This window comes from Bos mutus, chromosome 21, assembly GCF_027580195.1.
Source record: "Bos mutus isolate GX-2022 chromosome 21, NWIPB_WYAK_1.1, whole genome shotgun sequence".
NCBI lineage: Eukaryota > Metazoa > Chordata > Mammalia > Artiodactyla > Bovidae > Bos > Bos mutus.
The window spans coordinates 45762620-45789176 of record NC_091637.1 but is presented as its reverse complement, the minus strand read 5'-3'; the positions used below and the strand labels follow the sequence as shown (position 1 = coordinate 45789176).

The 26557-nt window shown below is 40.1% G+C and overlaps 1 long non-coding RNA gene across 8 annotated transcripts in view; it reads left to right on the top strand.

The window, feature by feature from the left end:
- Nucleotides 1–26104, top strand: part of LOC138984435 (uncharacterized) — a 48127-nt gene extending 22023 nt beyond the window's left edge. The window contains exons 2-7 of one of the 8 annotated variants that reach the window (XR_011461718.1): nucleotides 1226–1323; nucleotides 1482–1764; nucleotides 13724–13968; nucleotides 15594–15718; nucleotides 16840–16978; nucleotides 23231–26104. This is a non-coding gene — a long non-coding RNA (uncharacterized lncRNA). Of the gene's footprint in view, nucleotides 1–1225; nucleotides 1324–1481; nucleotides 1765–7579; nucleotides 7641–11596; nucleotides 11788–13723; nucleotides 13969–15593; nucleotides 15719–16839; nucleotides 16979–23230 lie in introns of all 8 variants that reach the window. The other 7 variants (XR_011461722.1, XR_011461720.1, XR_011461721.1 and 4 more) reach the window with 7 other exon arrangements.
- The last annotated feature ends 453 nt before the right edge of the window (nucleotides 26105–26557 follow it).

Below are 26557 nucleotides of genomic sequence, written 5' to 3'. Positions count from 1 at the left end.
AGGAAAAAACTGTATATTAAAACAGGTGTATATGGAATATACAGATATCCCAACTCTGTGGATTTTGGTTGGATATTTATGTGCAAGTTATCTAGATAATTGAGTTCAAAAATATACTTTCAGCCATACCTTTCTAATAATTTGAGCAATGTGCCTTTGGACAACTTAATATTAGTTATCGAGATAATTTATTTCTAGATTCCTTGATCTAAATATTGGAGGCCAGTGCCTTAAAACTCCAAAATACAATAACATATATTTAAAATTAAATTACCAAACATGCTTAGAACCTACTTTGTGGAAGTAAACATTTCTCAAATAGTTACACTTATTTTTATAATTGAAGATTATTTGCTTGGTTGGGTTGGGAAGGCCCCTTGGAGTAGGAAATGGCAACCCACTCTAGTATTTCTTGCCCGGAAAATCCCATGGACAGAGGAGCCTCGCAGGCTATAGTCTATGGGGTTGCAAAGAGTCAGACATGACTGAGTAACTGAGGACACATACAAAATTGCTTGGTAATAAGTGAATTAGGCAAGCAAAGTTACAGTTATTGATATATTTACTGTTTTATTTACTTCTCTTAATTTCTATTATTCCTTCCTGAGTTCTTTCAACCTCTCTCTTGCTTTTCTTTTTTTTTTAATCTCAAAGGTTATTATTGTGCTTTAGCATTCAGTTGTAAAATGAACGTTCTCAAAAGTTTTGATGGTGGTGGTTTAGTCGCTAAGTTGTTTCCAACCCTTGTGATCCCATGGACTGTAACTTGCCAGGCTCCTCTGTTCATGGGATTCTCCAGGCAAGAATACTAGAGTGGGTTGCCATTTCCTTCTCCAGGGGATTTTCCCAACTCAGGAATCAAAGCCAGGTTTCATGCATCGCAGGCAGATACTTTACCAACTGAGCTACGAGGGAAGATTTGGGGCTAGTTTTGGGGCTAACCTGAAAAGTGTGCTTTGGTTCTAAAGATCTATTAAGATTTTTTATGAATTTCAGGCTTGCATTACTTCCATAAACTAGATGTGGTTATAATTACAGCAAGATGAATTGTCTGTTTGCTTGGTTTGCCTGTCTTATTTAGCTTCTAATATAGACCTACCATGTTAGTACCAAGAGAAGTAGGTACATTTGCAAACACAAAATACTATTCCAGAGAAAAGAAGAATCATATAAAGCATTTAAATTAATGTTGTGTACCCTACAACTTCCTTTTTCTGTATTGCAGAGACAAAGACTAATTGATAAAACTTTTGACACTGGAAAACTTGGTTAGATTAGTAACCAAAGATGTCATCATCTTAGCAACAGAAAATCTTGGAAAAGGTAGGTTACCTGGAAATTGATATTCCAAATGAAATGTTGCTACTTTCAAGCTTGATTAAAGCCTTGCCCCAAGGGAACCTATATTTGGATCTATTGTCAGTTGTACTGTCAATTTTTTTCTTGCTTTGACATTTTCTCTTTTTCTTGTTTCATCTCAGGTTTTCTTTCTTCAGGATCAGACACAGATTGAATGGCTCCACTGATCAGGATTTGAAAAACCAAATCGCAGAACCTACTGCTTGGTGTATGTCTGCCTTGAGCAGTCTCTTCTTTAGCAACAGGACACTTGCATAATATGGGAGCATCTTTTCTTCTTCACTTCTCCCTGATTTTGTAAAATATGATCAATTTTTTTCATAGTTTTTAAAGTTAACTTCATGGGAAATCTCATTGTAAACACAATGCAAAAGCTAAAATGCATCCCTTGAAAGAGGAGTGTAGGTAAGTGTCAGTTCTAAGTTTGGGGGTGATCGAGTTATATTAAAATTATTGCTAATCTCATCAACAATCTGAAAGCTCAACACCTGGATTTTTGAAACCACAGGAAATTTCACTAACCTCTCTGTGTGACTTGGATTTTGAGTGTACATCCATAAAGTTGTAGTTGTGTCTGTGAGCCTCAACTGAGATCAACCATAGCTTTTCCCTCAGCCACACAGAACTCTTTAGGAGGATTTTTAAAGTGGTCATTATTCACTATGACCAAAATTTCAAAAATGGTTGCTAAACCCCATAAAATGCTATGGGGTATGCTATATACCATAGCAACCTAAGAAATAATAGATTGGTTGTGAGAGAACTTTTTACTTATAAAAACAATACAAACAGGATATAAAGTTTTAAAATGTTCCCCTCTTTCCCCCTTGCCCCCTCATACTCAATCCCATTCCCTGGTATGCTCAGTTGTGTCCGACTCTTTTGCAACCCCATGAAATGTAGCCCACCAGGCTCCTCTCTATGCTCATGGGATTTTCCAGGCAAGAATACTGGAGTGAGTTGCCATTTCCTAATCCAGTGTGTCTTCCTGACCCAGGGATTGGACCCATATCTTTTATGTCTCCTGCATTAGCAGGTGGATTCTTTACCACTAGTGCCACCTGGGAAGCCCCATTCCCTGGTGAATAACTGTTAATAATAGTTTTATATACACACACACACACACACACACACACACACATATATATATATATATATATATATATATTGGCTTTGCTGCATGCCTTGCAGGATCTTAGCTCCTTGACGGGGGATTGAACTCAGCCCTTGCAGTGAAAGCGCTGAGTCCTAACCACTGGACCTCCAAGAAACTCCCTCTCATATATTCACAGACACTTTAAAACAATAATTTTATTCATTTGTTTATGGCTGTACTGGGTCTTTGTTGCTGCTTGGGCTTTTTTCTGTTGTGGAGAGCAGGGACTACTCTCCAGCTGTGGTGCATGGGCTTCTCATTGCCGTGGCTTCTCTTGTTGCGGAGCTCAGACTCCAGGGCAAGTGGGGTTCAGCAGTTGCACCATGTGGGTTCAGTAGTTGTGGTTCCCGGGCTGTAGAGCACAGGCTCAATTGTTGCAGCTCATGGGCTCAGTTGCTCTGCAGCATGTGGGAATCTCAGTTCCCTGACCAGGGATCGAACCCGTGTCTCCTGCATTGGCAGGCAGACTCTTTATTACTGAGCCACCAGGGAGGCCTCTGACAGACATTTTTTTATTCACAAGCAAGTGTATCTTCTTTTAAATCTCAAGTAACATCATACAATATATTTACTCTTCTGAACTTCCTTTTATTCACTTAGCAATGTATTTTGGCTGTATGTTGCCCTATACATGGGTCTACCCCATTCTCCTAGAAGTTGCACAGGGTGTCAGATAATATGATATTATGGATCTAATGTACACATATCAGTGCATATTTAAAATGTTTTCTTTTAGGCTTTTTCAAATAATAGTTTAGCAAACATATGTGTATTTTGTGAATTTTTATAAATTTTGGTAGAATTAATTGCTTGAAGTAAAAGTGCTAGATAAAAACACATTTACAATTTTTGAATGATATTGTCACATTATTGATACAACCAAAGATGGCCTTTCAATTTACTTTCACTCACTGTTGAGAGGCAGGTATTTTGACAAGGGCTGAGGGGAGTTCTGTGTGTGGCACACTCGCCTGCCATCCTGTCTCTTCAAGCGTGGCTTTTCTACATAGTTCAGTGGCAGCTGCAATGGTACGTGAAGGCCTAATGGAGAAAGAGAACATTCCTGTGGGCTGTGTGCTGGGGCAGCAGCGATGGCTGGCCAGGGGCAGTCCTGGGATGGTGAGGGAATGAGCTGGGAGGTGCAGCTGCCATCATTAGGACCAGGTCTGAGCTTTCACCACAAGTTGCTGGCAGGCTCCTGACAAATGTGGGGGTGGGTCACAGAGTAGGATCAGGAGTCATTCACACAGGCTATCATGAGAGTGGAGATGGAGGAGAAGAAGAATCATATCAAACACACACACATGCCGTAACACAACTTCTCTTTTTGTTCAGATTCTTTCTTAAGTAATTTTTATTGGAGTATAGTTGCTTTATCTGTTCAGCCAGTTGTGTACTTAACCTTTTTGTTTTTTTGCATCTTGGGCCGGGCTTTTAAGTTAGGGCTGGTCTCAGTCACTCCTGACTGGTCTTCAGCAGGCAGGGGTCCTCCAGAAATCGTCTCCATTTACTATTCAGCTTCTCTGTGTTCAAATAGCCCAGAACACTTATGTGACATGTCCCAGTCACTGGATTTGAAGACACATCCTCATCCTTGAAACTCCTACTCCTTAGTCAGTATTTTCATCTGGCCTGGTATCTTGTAAGTCCCATTTTTATCCTTAAATAGAAACTTGGAAGTGCCTCTTAATTTACACCCTAGATTTCAGCCTTTTAAGTTGAGGGTTCCTTTAATGTTCTTAAGGATATAGTTACATGAGGAAGTTTAGTTTGTATTTTGCATTAACATGCTAGGTACTATGTAGGGGCTGTGGATACAAAGACCAATGAAACACAGCTCATGCCTTCCAAAAGCTCATAAAATAGTGAAGAGAGCGCAAACTGAAGTACAGGCTACTCTTTGTTAAGTAAGATGGAGGTATTTAATAAACGTTCTATGAAGTCCCACTTCTGGAAATGTATCCTACAGATATATCTGTATGTATATGAAAGCACATAGACGAGTTGTTCACTGAAGCATTGTTTGTGATGGTAAGAGTTAAGGAACATTTTGAGTGTCTGTTGACAAGGACGCTTTACGGGGTTTTAATAAATGCTCACTATCTATTAATAGGAAATGATCTCCAGGGTGTATTTCTCTATGGAAGAAGCAAGCTGAAGAATATGTATAGCATGTGTTGCCTTTTGTATATGAAGTATAGGAAAATTAGATAGGAAAATATAGGAGAATTAATAATGTCTGCTTGAATATGCATAAAAATATTTAAAGACCCCCCCAAAGAAACAAATGCACATGCTTACCTCTAGGGGGCATCAGGAATTAGTAGGGTGGATGGGAAAAAGTGGTGAAGCACAGCTTCTCAATGCATGCCTTTTTATGTCATTTTAACTTTTGTACAATGGGAATGTATTGTCTATTCAAAATTATATTAAGTGTATTTGTATTATAAAATTCCCCCTCTCAAAGCTCTGCATTCTCTGGAGGTACATGGGAGTACTTAGCTACATTGATTTGGGTTTAAGATTATTACATGGGACCGGACAAGGAGACCCTGAACAATAGAAAGTAGCCTTTTTAGAGACCATTGACTTTTTCTTACCATATTGTTAGACCCACTATCTCAAGGAAATTATATTCAGCAGAGCTAGGAGGAAGAACTCTACAAAGTTCTCAGCAATGAAATTTCTTATAAACATGGAACATATGTAAGACATGGAGTAGATTTCATTCTTTGAACTTCCTACAGGCCAGGCTGTTCAGAGTGGCCATCTCAGGTTTCCCGTGATGACTTTGTAGGAAAGATATAATTTGCCCATTCCTTGAGTTGACCTGCTGAAGTCATGAAATTGAGCCCTGTGAACATTTTCTTCTTGAATTTTTAAATACAGGTCTTATGCTGAGTTACAAAGAAGAGAGATTACTTGCCTTGCCACAGAAATGCTACGTTTCTTTGACAAGCATGTGCTCCCTGAATTTCCCAGAATACCACATTAAGATGATTTGGGGAAAAGCAGCGGGATAGAATTAGATCTTGAGAATTCTTTGGTCATTTCTGTGAACTGAGATTATGAGGTTATAAAAAAATGAGGTAGAGAATAAATAGCTTGCGAGGAAAAAAGTGTTGACGGTAATTTCATGATTATAAAAGACGGTGGTAGGAGATGGTTGAAGAATGATACAATCATCACACAAACCATCCAGGGACAGAAAAGACTGCTGGTGGAGGAAGGAGATTTTACTTCCTTGTACGTGTCTGCCCTGAATTTCCTCACTATGATATCAATGACGGCTACTATGACAGCTGCCACTCTTCCTGCCCTTTTTGGCTCATTTCAGCCATTTTTGTCTGTAAGATGACACCCAAGTGATAAGCCCTGAGCACCCAGGGAGCTAGTGGCAAGTGGCTGGAAACATGGGGGTGGGTGAGCGTGAGAGCAGGTGACTCAGCACCTTCAATTCACCAGTTTATTTCAATGCCCCTCTACCCACCCCGTGTCATTTAATCTCTCAATTGGTCTCAAATCAGTCCCGTGTTAAAATCCTGATGACTTGGGAACAAGGCTTCCAGAGATGACAAAGTGGCCTTATAACTTATTCAGCCTAAACCTAGTATCAGGTTCTTTTCCAAGTACTAGTTAGTCACTCTCTTTATGTGATTACCACGCAAACATGAGCATGTTAAGTGAGCTATTGCCAGCGATCAGGGCCACTTGTTAACATAGCATCAGTAAGAGCAACTCAGGTGAGAAACAACTCTGATGATAGGTATTTAGCCCAAATGTACATCAGTTGCAACTCCTTAAATGTATTCTTTTACCAGCTAATTGAAATACTTTATCAGTGAAAGTCTTGACACAACAGTTACACAAACACACATCTAAGAACATGGGGAAATTAAATAAGACTTACAATATACACTTTAACAAAATGATGGCTTAATTTATACTCCCTTTGTAATTTTAACTAAATATTGTGGCGAGTATTTCTTACTTTAACTCCTAAGTATATGGGCATTTATTTCACACAATATAAAAATACTTCAGGAGGCTGTGATTAACGCCATGGTATTCAGGCACAGTTTATAGAGACTTTCAGTCAAAGACAAAAGGTCCAAGTGGATGATAAAACACATGAAATAGACATGTATATATACAACCAAGGACTTAATTCAGATGTCTCATGTCAGCTGAGCTCCAGTTATTGGCTTATCAGGAACGTCTCCAAACAAGCATGTTCTGTACCTGGCTCAAGGCTGCCTTGGGGACCAGCCCCTGGGTAGGGTGGCTAGATAAATACAGGGTGCCCAGTTACATTTAATTTCATGTAAACACTGAATAATTTTTAGTATAAATATGCCCCAAACATTACATGCAACATGCTTAGGCAGACATATGCTGTAGCTCTTATGTGCTTACTCTTCAGGCAAGATGCCTCACACGTTTGAAACCCCGAAATCCAGACTTTCCCTCTAGCACCATAGTCTGCTTTTTTTATTGTGTATTGCCTTACCCTCTATTGCCTAAGCTTGCCTCTTCCTAAGGACTTCCCTGATGGCTCAGAAGCTAAAGAATCTGCCTCCAGTACAGGAAACCTGGGTTCAATCCCTGGGTCGGGAAGATCCCCTGGCGAAGGGAATGTCAACCTGCTTCAGTATTCTTGCCTGGAGAATTCCATGGATAGGGGAGCCTGGCAGGCTACAGTCTGTGGGGTCACAAAGAGTCAGACGTGACTGTATTAGCCTCTTCCCAAAAGAACATTTTGTTCATACTGCTTGTTTTCAAAGAACTTTTTAAATGTTAGTGATTGGATAGAGACAAATGTTGCTTTCCCATCAGTTGTAATACAGAGAAAACTCTCTAAAACCTACTTTCTCTCTCTCTGCCAATTTTGAGTTTTCAAAGGCATGTCCTTAAGGTTTAGCACTAGATTTAAAAGGGTGGACAGATATGAAATAAGATAGGAGGGTTTTTTTTTTTTTTTTCTGACAAAGCTTATATGCCTGGGTTGGTTTCTAGGGATTGTGGTAAAGGCAGTTTCTCAAAGGTTTAATTTAAAATTTTTAGGTCAAGCCAAAGGCCACCACTGGTAACATAAACAACATGTTATGGTGAACAGCATGTTATGGTAAGGAAATGAACAGCTGCTGCTGCTGCTGCTGCTAAGTCGCTTCAGTCATGTCCGACTCTGTGCAACCCTATTAGATGGCAGCCCATCAGGCCTCACCGGCCCTGGGATTCTCCAGGCAAGAACACTGGAGTGGGTTGCCATTTCCTTTTCCAATGCATGAAAGTGAAAAGTGAAAGTGAAGTCGCTCAGTCATGTCTGACTCTTAGCGACCCCATGGACTGCAGCTTACCAGGCTCCTCCATCCATGGGATTTTCCAGGCAAGAGTACTGGAGTGGGGTGCCATTGCCTTCTCCGAAATGAACAGCAGTATGGTAGAATAAAGAACAACAAATGTAGAGCTGTCAGATTTGAGGTTGAGGGCTTGCTCTGTAATTGAAGCAGCTGTGTACTTTAAGCAAGTCCTTCGGCCTCCATGAACCTCAGTTTCTTCCTGAGTAACAAAGAGGGCTTAGTGGGGCAAGTATGGAGAGGGATACTTGTATAGAAATGATGTGTAAACTTCAAGTTCAATCTAGACGTTTGCAGTGATGATGATGATGAAGATGATGGCCAAGACATAAAGAGATGTTACAGGAGGTCGTTTGTTAAAGAGATATTTCATTTTTTTAGACTTAAAAATATTTATTTATGTTTTTATTTTTGGCTGCTGGTCTTTGTTGCTTTTGGGGGGGGTTTTCTCTAGTTGTGGCAAGTGAGGAGCTGCTCTTTGTTGTGGTGCTCAGGCTTCTCATTGTGGTGGCTTCTCTGTTGTAAAGCACAGACTCTGGGCACTCGGGCTTCAGTAGCTATAGCCACGGGTTCAGTAGTTGTGGCTCTCGGGCCCTAGGGCACAGGCTCAGTAGTTGTCGCGCACTGGCTTAGTTGGTCTGCGGCACGTGAAATCTTCCCGGACTAGGGATGGAACCTGCGTCCCTTGCATTGGCAGGCAGATTCTTATCCACTGCACCACCAGGAAAGTCCTAAAGAGATTTTAATTCAGACCCTAAAAATTTTAATACCTACTTGGTTCACAAGATTATTATACACAAGAATATTGTTCGTATATGAGTTAAGAAAGAAACAAACCCAATTCCATATGCCTTTAAAAGAAAGCTTACTAAAAGCTTTTGTGTATAAGAATAAAATTTTTAAAAATTGAAGTGTAGTTGCTTTACAATATTATATTAGGTTCAGATGTATAGCATAGTGATTCAGTCTTAAAACAGATTATACTCCATTAAAATTTAAAAGCTACACTTTTCTGTGCTATACAGTATATCCTTATTGCTCATCTGTTTTGTACATGGTAGTTTGTATAGTTTGTATCTCTTAATCCCATACCTCTATTTTGTCCCTCCCGGCTTCCTCTCCTCTGTGGTAACTGTTAGTTTTCTATATCTGTGAGTCTGATTCTGTTCTGCATTTATTATACATTCATTTGTAGTATTTTTTAGATTTCACATGTAAATGATATCATACAGTATTTGTCTTTAACTAACTCATTTCAGTAAGGTCCATCCATGTTGTTGCAAATGGCAGAATTTCATTCTTTTTTATGGCTGAGTAATATTCTATGACAGACATACACACCACATCTTCTTTATCCATTCATTTGTTGAGGGGCATTTGGGTTGCTTCCATGTCTTGGTTATTGCACATAGTGCTGCTATGAATATTGGGGCGCATGTATTTTTTTCAAACTAGAGTTTTCATTTTTTCCAGATAGATACCCAGAAGTGGATTTGCTGGATCATATGGAAAATCCCATAGACGGAGGAGCCTGGTAGGCTGCAGTCCATGGGGTCGCTAAGAGTCAGACATGACTGAGCGACTTCACTTTCACTTTTCACTTTCCTGCATTGGAGAAGGAAATGGCAACCCACGCCAGTGTTCTTGCCTGGAGAATCCCAGGGATCGGGGAGCCTGGTGGGCTGCTGTCTATGGGGTCGTACAGAGTCGGACATGACTGAAGTGACTTAGCAGCAGTAGCAGCGTGGTAGTTCTATTTTTACTCTTTTGAGGAACCTTTGTACTGTTTTTCCGTAGTAGTTGTACTAATTTACATCTCCACCAACAATGTTAGGAGGGTTCCCTTTTCTCCTCATCCTCTCTAACATTTGTTATTTGTAGATTTTTTTGATGACAGCTATTCTCACAGGTGTGAGATTATATCTTATTTTTGTTTTGATTTGCATTTCTCTAATAATTAGCAATGTTGAGCATCTTTTCATGTGCCTGTTGGCCATCTGTATGTCTTTGGGAAAATGTCTATTCAGGTCTCCTGCCCATTTAAAAATTTTTTTAAAATATTGAGCTGTATGCTGCTACTGCTAAGTCACTTCAGTCGTGTTCGACTCTGTGTGACCCCATAGACGGCAGCCCACCAGGCTCCCCCGTCCCTGGGATTCTCCAGGCAAGAACAGTGAAGTGGGTTGCCATTTCCTTCTCCAATGCATGAAAGTGAAAAGTGAAAGTGAAGTCACTCAGTCGTGTCCGACCCTCATCGACCCCATGGACTACAGCCCACTAGGCTCCTCCATCCATGGGATTTTCCAGGCAAGAGTCCTGGAGTGGGGTGCCATTGCCTTCTGTTTGTATATTTTGGTTGTCAACCTCTTGTCAGTCATATCATTTGCAAATGTTTTCTCTCATTCTGTAGGTTGTCTTTTTGTTCTGTTGATGGTTCCCTTTTTGCTGTGCAAAAGCTTTTAGGTTTAATTAGATCCCATTTGTTTATTTTTACTTTTGTTCTCTTTGACTGAGGAGATATAGCCAAAAAATATTGCTCTGACTTATGTCAAAGAGTGTTCTACCTATGTTCTCATCTAGGAGTTTTATGGTTTCAGGTCTCATATTTAGGTCTATATATCCACTTTTCATTTATTTTTGTATATAGTGAAAATATGATTTTTACAGTATAATTTACTTAGGATTACATTGAAGAAATGGAAAATAGAGTGATATTCTGAGAAGCATTTTGTTTAAATCCTTTTATTTTGGGTCAATAGTCACTCAACAACCAATCTATTTATTTTGTACAAGCCTCAGATACATTATTATTGTTGTTACTATTTAACATTATAGCTTGGAGTTTTTGATGCACAGAGAAAGCTTTCATGAGGTATTGAGTCTATCCATTTGCTCAGTGATAAAGCAGAGGATGCAAAAGAGGAAAATTGTACCAGAGGTCCTCTGATTCTTTTTTTAGCATTTCCATCCTATGCTCAAGGAAGGTGAAGGTTTTGGGAGGACTGAGCCCTCAGAGCTCTGAGTACCAACTCTGATTGGAGGATATTTATCCTTGTTTAATTTTGCTTCATTTATTACTCTATAACCAATACCAGTCCATCTTAGAGGAGATCAGTCCTGGGTGTTCATTGGAAGGACTGATGCTGAGGCTGAAACTCCAATACTTTGGCCACCTCATGTGAAGAGCTGACTCATTGGAAAAGACCCTGATGCTGGGAGGGATTGGGGGCAGGAGGAGAAGGTGACAACAGAGGATGAGATGGCTGGATGGCATCATCGACTCGCTGCACATGAGTTTGGGTAAACTCAGGGAGTTGCTGATGGACAGGGAGGCCTGGCGAGCTGTGATTCATAGGGTCACAAAGAGTCAGACACAACTGAGAGACTGAACTGAACTGACTGAAAAACATGAAATTGCAAACTAAAAGTTACTTTTTGCCACCAAATGAGCAAAAGTTAGAAAGCATGTTAACATGCAGTTGTGAAACGGTAGAAAATTGCTTACTCTCTTATGCAACTGAAGAAGTGAGTAATATTATAATAATAAAATACTCCAAACATATAATAATTTTGAGGAGAGGTGATCAAATTTGGAAAACTCAGCAGTGGCCACAGAACTGGAAAAGGTCAGTTTTCATTCCAAGCCCAAAGAAAGGCAATGCCAAAGAATTCTCAAACTACTGCACAATTGCACTCATCTCACACGAAGTATTCTTGCCTGCAGAATCCCACGGACAGAGGAGCATGGTGATGGACAGGGAGGCCTGGCGTGCCGCGATTTATGGGGTTGCAAAGAGTCGGACATGACTGAGCGACTGAACTGAACCAAACCAATATATATGTGTTATAGGAAACTAGAGAATATGGATAAGCAAAAAGAAGACAAGTTTCCCTAACTCTGCCCTCCAGTGTACAGTAGGTGTGGTTGTACCTGTAAGATGCTGCTGTATTCAACAGAACCAAAAAGCACAACGGTGGCGTCTTCCACAAGCATTGTAACCAAGCACATGCGAGATACAACCCAAGACATGTGCATGCGTGTGTGTGTGTTTGTGCGTGTGTGTGTATGTGTAATAGGATGGCAAGCTCTAGAGAAGGCTCCATTTCGGTCATCTTACCTACCTTGCTTTTCTCTAAAACCAGTCCTAAAACTTGTTATTAATACTAAAGTGATAAAATGATGGCTACTTCCTGGCATTTGACTAACATACTCCTGGACTAAAAGCCTTCCTCTGGTTCTCTCTGATTCTTTGATTGGGCTTAGGCAACTCTGTCTCCCCCTCCAGAATTTCTGGGCTAATCGTTCTATTTATCTTGTAGGGTTGTTGGAGGATTAAATGAGGTAATACTTTGAAAGGGTTTAGAATAGCACTGGGCAGGCGCATGATGAGCCCTCCTCAGTATCAACTCTAGAGTGGCTGCTGTCTAAATTCACCTCCCCAAGAGGCCCCATTTTCTGCTCAGTGTGCTATGAGAGACTTAGGCTTAAATTGTGACTCACCATTTACTAGCTATATGTCCTTGGATAAATTAACTTCTTGGTGATGTGAATTAGCCCCACAAATATAGAGCACATTGTGTGCCAGATTTTGCCAGGCACTGCAGACCCATGGAGAACAGCTTGAACATAAGAAGGTTATTAACCTGAGCTTGGGTAAATGGATATAAGCTGAGATCTAAAGGTTTGAAACAGTCTAACCAGAAAGCTAGGAGATGGTGTTTCAAGTCCCACAAATAGCCAGAGAGAGGAGGGTACATACAGGAGAGCAGGAAGTATCAATGGGCCGTGGTGTGCAAAAGGGGTGTGTTGAAAACTAACTTGAAGAGGATCTTGCAAGCCGCATTAAGAAGTTTAGACTTTATTTTAGGGAAAGTAGCAATCTTTCCCTATTGGAGAAGGAAATGGCACCCCACTCCAGTGTTCTTGCTTGGAGAATCCCAGGGATGGGGGAGCCTGGTGGGCTGCCGTCTATGGGGTTGCACAGAGTCGGACACGACTAAAGCGACTTAGCAGTAGCAGCAGCAATCTATAGAAAAAGTCTTAAAGGAAAGACTGACATAATTAGACTTGCACATCAGAAACATCCCTTGGACTGTATTTCAAAGGATAGATTAGAGACAGTGGTGGGGCCGTGGGGGAATGGGCATACAAGTGAGTGACGGTAGGTTATCAATTGAATGTAGTGCCACAGTGGGCAAGGAGAGTGCCTCATGGGTGAGGGAGAGAGGAAAGACTGGTTAAAGCTCAGAAAATTCTTTGGCCGTCCAGCGGTTAGGACTCCATGCTTTCAGTGCAGCGGGCCTGGGTTCCATTCCTGGTTGGGGAACGAGGATCCCACAAGCTGAGCAGTACTGACCAAAAAAAAAAAAGTCATAAAAGCTCAAAAGTTTCTGGATTTGGTGGTGGTCCCATTTACCAACACAGACATGAAACTAGGGTAGTTTTGGGGGGAAGATGAGTTCAGTTTGGAACATACTGAATTTGAAGTTGGAAGAAGCTGGGAGCGCCCACTGAATAGCTAGACATGTGACCCTAAAGCTGAATCAGCACGCAGTAGGTGTTTAAAGCCTTAGTTCCCTTTATCTAGCGCCTGTTTCCTCACTGCTCACCCTCAAACCATTTCTCTGCTATCACCTCCTCTCTATCTCTTTTTTTATTTTTAAGGCATTTTGGTATATTTCTTTCCAATATTTTTGTGCTTTTGGAAAAATATAGTTGAAAACATACTGTATATATTCTTTTCACTTGCTATTTTAATGTTACTATTTTAACTATGATTTTTAATAACTGCTAGATAGTTCCTCTTTACAGATATACCAAACTTCACTTGGGCCATTTTTCCATTGTTAGGCATCTAGGTGCTCCTGTGTTTACAAACAAATCCTTGTTCCTGTTGCTGATTATTTCCCTACACCAGGCTTCTAGAAGTGAGACTACAACGTTAAACATTTTCAGAGGAATAAGAAAGCTAGTTTCATATTAAGGATTGAAAGTGATACGGCTGTTTTTTCACCAGCACAGTACTAACTTTTCAAGTCCCACTGATGTTATCACCAAAGTGGGGGGCTTTGTGACTCATTCATCTTTTATATTTTGTAAGTAGCATCCTCTTCCTTATATTTAAAATACTAACCATCTATTTGTTTGTAATGTCTCACACTGTTCGGTTGTTTGCTGTTGTTCAGTTGCTACGTCACGTCTGACTCTTTGCAACCTCATGGATTGTGGCATGCCAGTCTTCCTGGTTCTTCACTATCTCCCAGAGTTTTCTCCAATTCATGTCCATTGATTCAGTGACGCTATCTAATCATCTCATCTTCTGCCACCCTCTTCTCCTTCTGCCTTCAAACTTTCCTAGCATCAGGGTCTTTTCCAATGAGTCGGCTCTTCTCAACAGGTAGTCAAAGTATTGAGCTTCAGCTTCAGTATCAGTCCTTCCAATGAATATTCAAGGTTGATTTCCTTTAGGATTGATTGATTTAATCTCTTTGCTGTCCAAGGGACTCTCAAGAGTCTTCTCTAGAATCATAGTTTGAAAGCATCAATTCTTTGGCACTCAGCCTTCTTTATGGTCCAGCTCACATCTGTACGTGACTACTGGAAAAACCATAGCTTTGACTAGATGGACCTTTGTTGGCAAAATGATGTTTCTGCTTTTGAATACACTGTCTAGGTTTGTCATCGTTTTCCTTCTAAGGAACAAGCATCTTTTAATTTCATGACTGCAGTCATGATCCACAGTGATTTTGGAGCCCAGGAAAAGAAAACCTGTCACTGCTTCCACTTTTTCCCTTTCTATTTGCCATGAAGTGATGGGACCAGAGGCCATGATCTTAGTTTTTTTTTTAGTGTTGCGTTTCAAACCAGCTTTCTCACTCTTCTCTTTCACTCTTATCAAGAGGCTCTTTAGTTCCACTTCACTTTCTGCCATTAGAGTGGTATCACTTCCATATCTGAAGTTGTTGATATTTCTCTCAGCAATCTTGATTCCAGCTTGTGATTGACCCAGTCTGGCATTGTGCATGATGTACTCTGCAAGTGAGTTAAATAAACAGGGAGACAATATACAGCCTTGATGTACTCCTTTCCCAATTTGGAACCAGTCCAAATTGTTCCATGGCTGGTTCTAACTGTTGCTTTTTGACCCACATACAGGTTTCTCAGCAGACAGACTAAGGTGGTCCGGTATTCCCATCTCTTTAGGAATTTTCCACAGTTTGTTGTGACCCACACAGTCAAAGGCTTTCACATAGTCACCATTCAGAGAATTATAGATTTGATCCCTATATTCTAAAAGTTTATGGTCTAAGAGAGAAATACCAATGCAGGCATGCATGCTTAAGATTTACCAAAACTGTTAAAACTACAACATGCATGGACTCCAATGAGTTTAGGGCAATCGCATTTAAAGGATCAGGACCGAATTAACATTTATTACATAAACTGAAGGGAGAAGAGATCAGTGGGGACCAGCTGGGACACCCAGTGTTCACCTGGACCAAACGTGTAGCCTGCTCATGCCTTCTAAAAGTCTCTATTATAACCTACTTCCGCCTCTCTTCCAGTTCATAATACCAAGTGGCTGCCCTCAGAAATGCACTGTAATCCCCTTCTTGGTCCTTTAACTTCTTCCCCCGTTTCCCTCTTGACCCACCTTTCCCATGTCACTTTCCCATCTCCCAGCCTCAGGTCTCAGACTAATCCTGCCCTTTATCATCAGGGGTGATGAGTGGCACTACCGGATCTCCTGTCTCCCTGGAGTTGTGTTTGGAAAGCACAGGCCCTGACTGTGGCTATCCGCCCTCCCAGACACCATCTGCTGCCTGTCTGTCATCATCACCGCAGGTACTGTGTTCATGGGACCAGACCTTCACTTACCACCCTCCACTGCAGGTATCCTATGATGGTCCGCCTCCTTGACATGAGAGAGCCCATTCTTGGTTCTAGGAACAAATCCTTGCTGGTCTGCCTCATTCCTGCCAGAGAGAAAGATAACACTGATAGTAACAAAAAACATTTAGTGAGTGTTTGAAGCGATGGTGCTCAGACATTCAGTCCTGTCCGACTCTTTTGATCCCATGGACAGAGAAGCCTGCCATGAACTGAAGCCTGCCAGGTTTCTCTGTCCATGGGATTCTGCTGGCAGGAATACTAGAGTAGGTTGCCATTTCCTCCTCCAGGGGATCTCCCAAACCCAGGGCACTTCCTGCATTGGCAGGTGGATCTTTACCTCTAGCGCCCCTGGGAAGCTCCAGTGAATGCTTGCTACTGCTAAGTCACTTCAGTCGTGTCCGACTCTGTGCAACCCCATAGACAGTAGCCCACCAGGCTCCGCTGTCCCTGGGATTCTCCAGGCAAGAACACTGGAGTGGGTTGCCATTTCTTTCTCCATTGCATGAAAGTGAAAAGTGAAAGTGAAGTCACTCAGTCGTGTCCAACCCTCAGCGACCCCATGGACTGCAGCCTACCAGGCTCCTCCATCCATGGGATTTTCCAGGCAAGAGTACTGGAGTGGGGTGCCATTGCCTTCTTCGAGTGAGTGCTTACTATTATTCATTTAATGGTTTTGGCCCTTCCATTCTTGGCCATGACAGGAGACAGGCTATAACTTACTCCTGAAGGGATCTGATGACACATGTGGATGAACATATTAGCATATTATCACAGGCATGAAAGCTAATACTCCATCTACCCAGAACAGGCCCAGGGAGAGGGAAAAGCAAGACCCCTCCCTGTCTCACTGTCTGTGCCAAGTCCAGAGATGGTGCTTGCCTACTGCTTCCAGTGACCCGTCACAGATAAGGCGGTCATCAGAAGCCGAGGTGTTGCTAATAAGACTATTCACTGAAAGAAAGGCACTGGCTTCATTTTTGGGCAGATTCTCTTCCCGTGGAACAGTGAACCCTTTTACCTAGTCTTCCTGCTCTTCCTGAGTCTAATCTATATCTGTTTTTACTGTGTTTCAGCTACGAGTATAGTAGAAGTAAATTAGAAAGAACTTTTTTCTCCTCTATATTGGCTTCATGTTAATATGAACCTATGGTCTGAAAAGGAGTTTTCTGATTATCTGGGTATGCAGTCATCCTTACCACTGACTAATAAGAGGTAATTATCATCAAATACTCCTCCACTGAGGGGGAGCTATAAGTTGTGGCAGGTGTTTGGTGAATAATACTAATGCAATTTATTTTACAGTTTACTATCTCAGAATGATCAGCTAGTAAAACACAAATTATGGATTGGTACTTAACATTTTTTTGTTTGTCCATCCATATTAGATTTAAACTTTTTTAAACTTTGTTTTTTTAGTTATATTCCTGTGCATGAATTACATAATCATGAATACACTGTGCTATGCTAACTACCACACAGGTACTCTCTCAGTGCTTGAAGTAACCTCACGAGCCTGTGTGTGTGTGTGTGTGTGCCTAGTCACTCAGTCATGTCTGACTCTTTGCAACCCCATGGACTGTAGCCCACCAGACTCCTCTGTTCATGGGATTCTCCAGGCAAGAACACTGGAGTGGGTTGCCATTCCCTTCTCCAGAGGATCTTCCCAACAAAGGGATTGAACCCAATTCTCCAGCATTGCAGGCTGATTCTTTACTGTCTGAGCCACCAGGGAAGCCCCATAAGACTGATACTGATATTATTCCCATTTTACTGATGAGGAAACTGAGGCTCAGAAATTGAGCTCCAGAATAGTCTGCTGTCTAACACTGTACTATCATGGCATGGTTCATTTTAATATATTTCTTTATTTCACAGGTTCAAGTTTTTCATGACTTAAAACTTACCTCCTGAACATGCCAACTATATTTAGGAAAAGTCTCACTAGGCACACCTCATATATAAAGTAGATGTTTTTTATAATTTCATCATTGCAAAGAACTTTCCTAAAATTCTTCTGTCCTACATTATTACCATTTATCTCATAAATATATTATTAGATTCATCAATGGGAAAGTTTCGCTTTCATGTTAAAATAATGGCAAACTGTAAACTATTTAGAAGGGTAAACAATTATGGCTGGTATGAGCCGTAAATTCTTTGGAATTGGTCAGGAATTAGCATGCTCACATAAACATTAGTTGGACTGTGCTAAATCTTGGATTCTGTCTTTAAATTTGCTGCAAAACGAAAACCTTTCACTTTGTGTCCTAATGTTTCCACTTCTGGTCAGGTATAGGGCAGAATTAGGAAGTAGAGAGATTTAGAAATGCCTTTTCCACCCCCCTCCCCTGCCCACAACTAAAGTCCTATTTAGTTCAATGTTCTGAGGAGCTGAGATGGGATTAAGACCCTACTACAGTGTCTTCTCCTGGAAGAGGACATGGCAACCCACTCCAGTATTCTTTCCTGGAGAATCCCATGGACAGAGGAGCCTGGCAGGCTATAGCCCATAGCGCTGCAGAGTCAGACAGGACTGAAGCGACATAGCACAGTGTCTTCTAATGAGAGCTCTTTCCATTCTGCATTTATCAGTTGTTAATTATTCATACTGCATGATTGAGGATTTTGGAGTCAGAGATTCACCTGCAATATTTGGAATACCAGTGGAGGTCTACATGAACACAGAATTTATACAGCAGCTGGTACTAGTCAAAGCTAATGATGGAATTTCAGTTTAATAAAAAGACCCCCAACCGAGCACACCATCTTGAAAAAAGTATACTTATCAAACAGCTTTCAATCAGTTCAAGAGAGACACCTTAATTGGGAAGAGGAAGATTTGAGAGTAGTTTGTCATTGTGCCAAGTCCGGATCAATAACTTCATGTCTGTGCTTTGGTAGATGTAGCTTTTGCTTTGTTAAGTAACCATATCTACATCCACTTTATTTGGATAAGGAGATCTTTGTTTCATTTCACAGTATTAAATGATACCTTCTTTTAATTCTCTCTGTATCTTCATAATGAACATGAGTAAAATTTAGACTTGTGATTTTAAGGGTCAATGTTTTTATTTGAAAACAAATTTTATATTTTTGTAAAAGGAAAGCAGTGCCTGTGAGATGTGAAAATTTTTCATTTTTGAAAATTTCATTGAAATAAAATTATATGAGTAAAATTAAATTATGGTGGTTTACCTAACAAGGAGAAACCAGCACAAGATTGTAAACCAATTATCCTCCGATTAAAAATAAATTTAAAAAAAGGAGGTATTTGTTCCAACTAGTAGCTTTCAAGCTATTTGTAATGACTCGTCTTAATGGTACCTTAAGGGACACCATGGACCAGCAGGGCAAGTAGAGAGGGCAGAGAGGGTGGTGGAACAGAAGCCCAAGGTGGAGGTGGAAGCAGTTTGAGGGGCAGGGCTCAGGAGTTCCCTTTCTCGCAGCAACCAGGACAGAGCGTTTCTTTCTTTTTTCCTTCCTTCCTCTCTTCTTCCCTCCTTCTCTGTCTTTCCTTTTCTCTCCCTTCCCTTAACACATAGAAATATTGAGTTTATGCAAACAATTTTTCATAAAATAGGGTTCCACTTCTAAAATATAGCTTGCAAATCACTGAACTAGATAATTCTAAGTCTTCTTCCCTCTATGAATTCTTTCCTTCTAGGAATGCTTTGATTACTATTAGGATTTTAAGATCCAGAAACAAAATAGCAAGAGAAGGTGGAACATTTTTTTGGACATACAACAAGTATCTATCTTGCACTAATTGTAGTTCTGCTAGGATACAACAAAAGTTGGCAGAAATGGTATCTTTCTGACCCCCTACAGAGATATGGGACTACTATGAATAGGTCTAGGTTTTTTGGTTTGTTTTGTTTTTTGTTTTGCAAAGCAACTGTGCACAAAAGAACCAAGCTCACTTAGGCACTTAATCTACTAGATGATGTTTGGGGAGAATGATGGAATTATGGTCCAGTTTAAAAAATCAGTTTCATGCATTTAGAGGATCATAAACTATAAAAGTCAAGGGGATACTTTAAGATCACTTTTCTCATATATTCACTCACCAATTAAATCTGAGTTTTTAACCAAATGTGTCAGCTACTATGCTGGGTGTTGGGGTACTAATATAATGTCCCTATCTATGTAGAGATTATATCTTAGTGGAGAAGACCATTGATTAAATAAATAAACCTGTAAGAATATAACTACAAGTTATTATAATCTATTAAGTAAAAGAACAGGCTTCTCTGAGGTCATATGTTAGTGAACACATGAGACACTAGGCTGGAGGGAGAGAAAGTGACTGGCCTCAAGTCACTGAGGAGTGGGCATTAGTCTGTCACATATTCTCTGTCTTACCAGTTTGGTTGTAGAAGCCTAGGCAAATAATCAGGGCCAAGTGATGGAAACCAGAAATCTATGAGTTTCTTTACTGGCATCTTCACTCCTTTGAAATGTTGGGCAACCTTGAGAGACATCAGATACCTGCATTAAGAATGAGAGCTTCCAGTTTTTGAAAATTGCTTTTAAACAATTTTTTAAAATAATTGTTTTAGGGCATCTCTGCTTGCAATATGGTTGACCAGAAGCTGAAAATGGTTTGCAGGAGTAACAAAGTCCACAATTAAAGAAAAACAGTTGTATTAAAATTTCTAGGCCACAACCAGGTTCCCAGCTTCGCTGAGTCTGCTGCTGCTGCTAAGTCGCTCCAGTCGTGTCCAACTGTGTGTGACCCCATAGACGGCAGCCCACCAAGCTCCCCCGTCCCTGGGATTCTCCAGGCAAGAACACTGGAGTGGGTTGCCATTTCCTTCTCCAATGCATGAAAGTGAAAAATGAAAGTGAAGTCTCTCAGTCGTGTCCGACTCCTAGCAACCCCATGGACTGCAGCCCACCAGGCTCCTCCGTCCATGGGATTTTCCAGGCAAGAGTGCTGGAGTGGGGTGCCATTGCCTTCTCCATCGCTGAGTCTACTTTGCTGCAAAACAAGTGGTTTTGTTCCTATGGAAGATCCAGTCCAGATGTCTATCAATTTCTGCTACAAATTTTTGCCTTGGCTTATCAGTTAGAAGAAAATGCAAGTGAAACCATCATTATTAAAATTATGAACAGACTTCCCTGGTGGTCCAGTGGTTAAGAATCTGCCTTGCAACACAGGGCGGGCGGGTGAGGGTTTGATCCCTGGTTGGGGAACTAAGATCCCACATGCCACAGAGCAACTAAGCCCATGTGCCACAACTACTAAACCTGCACACCACAACTCGGGAGATCCTGCTTGATACAACTGAGACCTGACACAGCCAAAAAGAAAAAAAAAAAGAGCCCTTAAATAAAAATGAGCCGTTAATAAACAATGATTAGCTAACAGCAACTGTAATGAGCTTTGGAGACTGAGCTAGGTGAGAACTTTTCTGATTGACTTCCCTCAATCTAAAAGCCTAAATCATAGTCAGTGCCATTAGTTTGGAATGTTTCATTTGTTCTTATACCATCAAATTTGTATTTTTATTATAATTAGAAATTATATGTACATATACATTTGATCCCTGGGTTGGGAAGATCCCCTGGAGCAGCCCATTCCAGTATTCTTGCCTGGAGAATCCCATGGACAAAAGTGAAGTGTTAGTTGCTCAGTCATGTCTGACTCTTTGCAACCCAGGCAAGAATACTGGAGTGGGTTGCCATGCCTTTTTCCAGGGGATCTTCCCAACCCAGGAGTCAAACCCAGGTTCTCCCACTTTGCAGGCAGAATCTTTACCATTTGAGCTAGCGGGGAAGCTCTCCATGGGCAAAGGAGCCTGGCAAAAGAGTTGGACATGACTGAAGTGATTTAGCATGCATGCATACATTATATGTAAATTTCATATTAATGAATGAATGGGATTACAGCACAAATGTTGGGATTTTGTGCAGACTATTTTTTCTTTTTCCTTTTCATACCTCCTTCCTTCTCATCTCTTTTCCTGCTACCCTTACCTGTGACACAACCCTTGCTATCAAACTAGCTTACATCTTTGCATATTTTTAATCTACGATCATGTAATCCTGTGTAAGTATATATAGGGACACAGTAATATGAATATATATATATACATTCCCATGAATGGGCTTCTGGGGGCCTTTCTTTTTTTCTTTTTGAAAAATAGAATCATATTATATACTCCTCTCACTGGGCAATGCTTCCAGAAGATGTCCCCAAGTCAACTGGTATACTTCTATTTCTTCTACTACTTTTATAGTATAGATGGGCACTTATAGTGAATGAACATTTGATGATTTCTTGAGTAGTAGGGTAGAATGAGCTCTGGGTATAAAGAAGATAAAACACTACAATGAAAGGAAAGTGAGGTACAGGCACCTAACCATTTTCTATCTTTTTGATAGAACTGATTAGTGGAGGAAGAGACATTTCTCTTCCATTAAAAACAATTTTTTTTTCAGTATCTCAATAGCAATTTTCATCGTCAAATCAGTTTCAGACCACATATGATACTTAATTCTATCAGCCCCCTCAGAGGGTGAGAATTTCGGAAATACCATTATTCAGAAAATGAACTCAGGAAAACATTTGTAAAATCTCCTGTCATCTCAGAAGAATCTTAATACAACAAGCTACTGAACTGTCATTAAAACCGATGAACTGAACCTCCCATCTTGTTCATTTTGGAAGGGGGAATCTAACACAGAAATTGGGTTGGATAGAGAGGTCTAGGGAGAAGGAAATGGCAACCCACTCCAGTATTCTTGCCTAGAGAATCCTGTGGACAGAGGAGTCTGGTGGGCTGCTGTCCATAGGGTCGCACAGAGTCAGACACAACTGAAGCAACTTAGCATTCCTGCATGCATTGGAGAAGGAAATGGCAACCCACTCCAGTGTTCTTGCCTGGAGAATCCCAGGGACGGGGGAGCCTGGTGGGCTGCCGTCTATGGGGTCTCACAGAGTCGGACACGACTGAAGCGACTTAGCAGCAGCAGCAGCAGCAGCAGAGAGGTCTAGAATTTAGACTGTTCAGTATTTAATTCCTCGGTAGTTGCTCAAGCATTATCATATCCCTTAAAATTCCTCACATGTTAATCACATTCATCAAATGTGTTGGTTTCACTTTCACTAAAGGAGAAGACATCTTCATACCAGTACTACGTTAGAATCTGCTGACTGACCCAGCTTTCAAAGGCAGAATCTCCTAGTAAAAATATCTCTCTTTATATGTACAACCAATAAAACAAAACCAGTGTGTACAATTTAATGTAACCCTACTGAAGACTTCCACAATGCTATCACTATTTTATTAATGTCTTAATTTAATTCAAAGCATTAGAAACAAAAGTGAATATCAGATATTGCTCCAAAGTAGTGACTGTGTCTTCTGAATTATCTGGGACTCAGAGTGGGTTTGAGAGGGGGAGCATCCTTGGATTTTTAATGGACACCTCTTTTCTGTTTGCTCATTTTTTTTAAAGGTCATGAAGAGTTGATTGAGAAAGAAGGGAACACGGAATATCTGGTTTTAGATCATCCCAAACTTGTCTCATCAATAAAATGTCACTTCAGGTCTGCTTATTTGTTGGACAGGATAGAGGTGGAACTTTAAAAAGGCCTGGAATGACCTGTGGATCCACTGGAATGACCTGTGGATTGAAGAGAAACCTTCCCAAATCAGAGATGAGGACTTTTTCACCAGCAGTTTTCAAACACAGACTTGAAGAATAATAAATTAACCTTTAACACTTTGAAACCTTAGAAAATTGCATGATCACTGATAAATCATTAAAATCACTTTTTTCTTCTTTGAACATAATAAAGACCATTTTTCTTAGACTTGTTATATACCTTCAAATGGAATAAATACAATGAATAAACAAGCTACTTTATATTTTCAATCTAGTTATAGGGAAGGAATGTTTTTGGATCCTGGATGTTAGCAGTTTCCTTTAAAAAAATAATACCCAGGAAACCCTCTATAAATGAAAGAAATGTGTATAGTATGCAAATTCAAAGTGTGCTGTCCTCATTTACCCAGTGGAATTCAAAATAAGCCCCAACTTGTGAACATATTAAAACAGATTGAAATGGATATTAGTGGGATTTGTAAGGAGAAGCACTCCAGTCCATCAAACACGCTATGCACAAGAACTTTGATAATGTTGTTTTACTGATAATTACCTGCCGGCTGTCACCTCAACGTGGGATTTCATGCAGGTTCCTATATTTAAACATTACATTCGGAGCCAAGCCTGCAAAGACACTTATACCAATCTGGCCATGTCCATTTTATTTCACAATTATCTGTGAATTTCTTTGTGAAAAGCAATGCATTTAACTCCCTTTTAATTGTGTTTGATCTGTGTGGGCAAGAGACCCATCTATACCGTGTTCCCATTTCCCTGGCCAGAGCAGGTTCTGCCTTCTCTCCCTTGCAGGCACCAGCAGATACCAGAATTACTGGAAAGCAGCACTTCCCAACGACGAGCATGAATATTCATCTGACCTGAAGAAATAGTCACCAGGGCAAAGCAAATACCTTGTATTAACTAAAGGTGTTTTAAACAGGAAGGACCATCTTCTGCGGTCCTCCTGGGCGGCCAGTGCCTGTGGGCCTTCCAGCTCTGCGGAGAACTTCCTTTTCTCTCTACCCCACCCCCACTTTTTTTTTTTCCCCATACTGAACTCCTAACTAAATTTAACAGTTTCAAGAGTTTAAACTGTATACCTTTTTAATTGTGTCCTACTTTGTATTGGCTGATGCACAAGTCTGAAAATGGATATTACAGCTTTTTATGATATACTATCACCCTAATTGGTGCTTCATAGGCCGTGGCTGAATTCTTTTCAATTAAGCGCTAACATACAGTAACTGTTTCTCTCTGCAAATGCTGGAAAGCCATTCACAAGAGAGGACTGGTACTGCACAATTCAAGTACCTTAATGTGTCAAAAATGTTTTGTGAAGAAAGCTACACTGTAAATGCAATCACCTACATTGGTGTTCCCATTGTTCACTGGGAGTGAAAGTATTGCTAATTGTCCTGCGTTTTAGCTGGGTTTTTAAAGCATTATGTAGTAAGTACACCGGAGGGTCAATTTGTGAAGTGAAATACTTAGCATGCAAAGCGTAATACAAGATGCTGTGTAATACTTGACCTCTTAGCATAATAAATGTAGCAGTGAAACGCTGTGCATTCAGCATTCACTGAATAGAGCCTTCGAAGTGGAACAAAACCAGAAAATGTTCTCTTCATTCCTTTTTTTTTTTTCACTAAGCGAAAATTATTCTTTATAATGGCCATTGCAGCAATTAGCTGGCATTTGGTAGAATAAATGTGCAGAAATAGCAATTTCTTATTTTAAATGAGATTTTGTATGGAGCCTGCAAATTACTTGAGGTATATGAATAATTGTGCCTTAGCTTTATGCTACAGAATAGGGTGTGGGTGGGTATAAAGATTTCCTATTTGCAGTTAAATGTTTAGACATTTTATTATTTTAATTTCACTCACAGTCTGCCTGGACTGACCCTGCTTTCCCATTGATCATTTCATGTGCGCTTGGAAGCAAGTGTGCAGATGGCGGGAGACTCCCAATTAGTGCACCATGTTTTTTATGAATGTGACATGTAAGTGCAATCAGGTCCCCTCTGGAGGCAATGGTGGTGTTGATACTTTGAGTTTCTAAATCAATACAATTTAATAATCTGCATGGAATGAATGTTTATCAATATTCTCTGTGGTCAAATGCAATTGGAAACTTCATTAAATTTTTATCCAAAGTTTTTCACCTTATTGAAATGCATTCTTCCAGACATTCATGATTCATCTAATTAGCCTTAAATAGGGTATTTTTTTTCTTCTCTCAAAGTGATTCAGTTAATTATGTCCATATATTCATAATTACAAGGTGGATGAGTTTGGTAAAACTGAAATTATGAAATCTGCAGAGAGATTCTAAGAGGTTTAGGACGTAGAATATTAAAAAAGGAATGAGTAAAAGTCAGAGCAGTGAAATGTTTTGTTTTAATCCCCCTTAGCCCACCCCACTCCAACTGCTTTCTTTTGGGGTTTTATGTATTTATTTTTTTCACTTATCATTTGTAATCCAACAACTTGCAAAAATTGATTTGAAGTAAGCTCATCGTGAATAAACATAATAATAAAGCAAACACTACAAGAATACTTGAACAATGTGTCAAGTTATTCTAGAAATTTTTAAGATAATATATAATCATTTAAAGGCTAGCTGTTCAAACAAAGAAGAGTTTCTTTCACCCACTGACCACTTTCCTGAGTTCTCTGACCAGATTTAACTACTTCAGCAGGTCTCTTATATGTTCTCTTTCACGCTTCTAAGTCCTTTCTTCTTATTTCCATCCTTCACTCATTTTATTTGCATATTCTAAGTATTCTATATAATATCTTAAGTTTCAAGAATTTTATTATTTTCCTAGGCACCTTTTCTAGCTCAATAACTTTTTTTGGTCTTTAAAATTATGTTTTGGGATTATTTTTTAGCTAAAGGAAAGAACAGTCTCTCCTAATTTTTATTTTACCTAAGACCTAACCACACACGACTTTTTACTCAGACCATTGAGTGATGCCAAAAATTCCTCTGCCAAATGCTATTATGAAGGCAACTCATTAGCAAATGACCTAGCTCATCTGTGAAATCCAACCTGTGATACTGCAAAATTGGAAATAGCCCCAATTAGTTATTGTTAATCTAATCTGGGTAAATGATGTTCTCACAGAGCAGCAGATACCAGGCCTCTATCACTTTACAAACAAGGCTTGTTTG